Below are 3,360 nucleotides of genomic sequence, written 5' to 3' on the forward strand. Positions count from 1 at the left end.
AGCATTTTTAGGAAGAATGGAGGCTGGGATGTGATCACCCTTCCTAGTAGCTGAGTGGAGCAGGGCATTCTGTATTCTGCTAAGGCAGAAGGCTGCAGTAACCATTACATTTGTCATTCAGGGTTTCAAGACTGGCTGCTTGTGATTCCTACTTCCACGGGCAATAGTCAGATGTTAACTCCCCTATACCTGCTTCTAGAAACCTAGAAAGCCTTCCTGGTCATTTTATTCTCCTGTAAAATGTACACACACACACACACACACACACACACACACACACACACACACTACCCAAATGATTAATATAGGCCTTGAACCTTTCACTTATTTCCTCAATCTTTCTATAACTCTATAGTCACACAAATGCATATTTTCAAAGGCTTTTTTAAATGTATGCACTTGTGTATGTTTCTGCTTGTGATTATGTGCATAGTGCAGGTGTCTGCAGAGGCATCAGATTCCCCTGGAACTACAGTTACAGGTCATTGTGAGCCATTCATTGTGGGTGCTGGGACCTGAACTTGGGCCCGCTGCAGTAGGTGAGTAATCGCACCAGTTCCTAAACATGTGATTGAAGTCTTCTAGAAATAAATGTAGCCTCCTCCAGCCAAGCAAGATGCCCAAAGGAAAGAAGGCCAAGGGGAAGAAGGTGGCCCCGGCCCCCGCCGTGGTCAAGAAACAGGAGGCCAAAAGGGTGGTCAATCCTTTGTTTGAGAAAAGGCCTAAGAACTTCAGCATTGGGCAGGACATCCAGCCCAAAAGAGATCTCACACGCTTCGTCAAATGGCCCCGTTACATCAGGCTGCAGCGGCAAAGAGCCATCCTCTATAAGCGGCTCACAGTACCTCCTGCCATCAACCAGTTCACCCAGGCCCTGGACAGGCAAACAGCGACTCAGCTGCTAAGCTTGCCCACAAGTACAGGCCAGAGACAAAGCAGGAGAAGAAGCAAAGGCTGCTGGCCCGAGCTGAGAAGAAAGCTGCTGGCAAAGGGAACGTCCCAACTAAGAGACCACCTGTCCTCCGAGCAGGGGTCAACACAGTCACCACCTTGGTGGAGAACAAGAAGGCTCAGCTGGTGGTGATTGCCCATGATGTAGACCCCATTGAGCTGGTGGTTTTCCTGCCTGCCCTTTGTCAAAAGATGGGGGTACCCTACTGCACCATCAAGGGAAAGGCCAGGCTGGAGCTCCTGGTCCACAGGAAGACATGCACCACTGTTGCCTTCACACAGGTTAACTCAGAAGGCAAGGGTGCTTTGCCTAAGCTGGTGGAAGCTCTTAGGACCAATTATAATGACAGATATGACGAGATCCGCCACCACTGGGGAGGCAACGTCCTGGGTCCTAAGTCTGTGGCTCACATTGCCAAGCTGGAAAAGGCAAAGGCTAAAGAACTCGCCACTAAGCTGGGTTAAATGTACACTTAAGTTTTCTGTACATAAATATAATTACAAAATTAAAAAAAAGAAATAAATGAAGCAATACAATCATTAATGATAAGAAAGGCAATGAAGGACTTTTTCCCCTGAATATTCCCTTTCTCTTCACATTTCACCTCAGGTTTCTCTTACCTCCCACTGGCTCTGGCTGGCCTGCCCACTCCCATTGGCTCTGGCTGGCCTGCCCACTCCCATTGGCTCTGGCTGGCCTGCCCACTCCCATTGGCTCTGGCTGGTCTGCCCGCTTCCAGTGGCTCTGCTTTTCTTTTCCATTCGTTTTCATTCCAAAGAAAGTGCTCAGTTCCCAGACTTTTGAATCCCTGTGTTGGGAAGCCTCTGTGCCTTCCCGGCCAAGGAACCAGTCTTAGGACAGTGCTACCAAGGGCATCTCAGACTGACTAGACTCAAGAGAAGAATGTTTCCAGGGGTGGCGGGGTGAACAAGAGGCTTTGAAATTGTTCTTTTTACTCTTTCTTAGAAAACTTTGAGGAAAGAAAAACGTTTACGAACACATCCTCGTCCGTCTACAGATGTAGACTGTTTAGCAGTGGAGTATGAGGCTGTAAGTGTTGACTCTTAAATAAGTCAAACTAACCAGGAAGTGTGATACTTTTCTAGAAAATTAAGGCTGTTCTTGCCTCAAGCTACTGGAAATTGTACTTCAGGAAAAAATGAGAAAGAAAACAAGGGGAGAAGAAGCGTGAGCTCAGATCTCAGGGGCAGAACCCAAGAACAGAGCACGGGGAGTCTCAGAAGTCAATTATGAGGCAGGGGAATATGAAGCTTGGAGAGGCAGCTTTGTTTCCCATGCTATGACAGGAGGGAGGAAGCTTGAGAAAAGTCACATCCTTCTTTCCTTAAGAAACAAGTAAAGGCGACCAGGCGCTAGTCCTTTAATCCCAGCACTCTGGAGGCAGATGAAGGTGAATCTCTGAGTTCAAGGCCAGCCTGGTCTACAGAATAAGCTCCAGGACAGCCGGGGCTACACAAAAAACCTGGTCTTGAAAAACAAAAAGGCAAAACAAACGAAAGAAAGGGAGAGGGAGAGAGAGGGAGAGGGAGAGGGAGAGGGAGAGGGAGAGGGAGAGGGAGAGGGAGAGGGAGAGGGAGAGGGAGAGGGAGAGGGAGAGGGAGAGAGAGAGAGAGAGAGAGAGAGAGAGAGAGAGAGAGAGAGACAAGGGAACATGTACAGAGCCGATGATGGGTAGGGTCCATCTTGGATGGCTACACTTCCCCACCAACCCCATACTTTTATTTTACAGTCTCGTTTGTTCTCCAGGCTTGGGCTCAGGTGATCCTCCAGTCTCTGCATCCTGAGTAGCAGGGATTCCACAGGCCCACTACAGACCTTATGTCTCTCTTGTGTTCTTGTTTCAAGTGTAACAGAAGATACTAGCTGGGATGCAGCTTCCTGAGGCAAAGAAGACTGGCTAGAACAACCTAGGCTCTTTCTGTCCTCTCCATCTCTGAGTGTCGTGAAACTGTTCCGACGTCCCACAGAAGCCTTAATTCTGGTGATCACCACCAAAATCTTCATCTTCTGAACCTAGACCAACTGGCACAGTTTTCTCCCCAGAGAGCAGCCAAGTCTTCGTTATAGAGAAAACACCAGGATAATCTGTCTGTGGTGACCTTTTGTAAATATCCAGACCAAAAAAAAAAAAAAAAAAAAAAAAAAAAAAAAACCTATTTGCAGCTTTTCTCTCTAAAACATGTTCAAGCTATATTCCATTGGCTGTCCCTCCCCAGTGACTTTTTGGGTGTGGTCATTCTGACTCCAGGTACTTTCAGTGTGGGCTTCACTGGGACTCTTCATTTGTGGTACGAGTGTGGCATCTGCCCTGGCCAGTGTTCTGACCCTTAAGCCACAGCTCACAGCAAATCCTAGGCATCTCTTTTTTTTTTTTCTTTTTTCTTTTT

At 47.6% G+C, this 3,360-nt stretch overlaps 1 pseudogene; it reads left to right on the forward strand.

Annotated features, from left to right (window-relative positions):
• Nucleotides 1-323: 323 nt before the first annotated feature.
• Nucleotides 324-1,872, forward strand: LOC134486434 (large ribosomal subunit protein eL8-like; annotated as a pseudogene).
• The last annotated feature ends 1,488 nt before the right edge of the window (nucleotides 1,873-3,360 follow it).

This window comes from Rattus norvegicus, chromosome 3 (genome assembly GCF_036323735.1).
Source record: "Rattus norvegicus strain BN/NHsdMcwi chromosome 3, GRCr8, whole genome shotgun sequence".
Classification (NCBI taxonomy): Eukaryota; Metazoa; Chordata; class Mammalia; order Rodentia; family Muridae; genus Rattus; species Rattus norvegicus.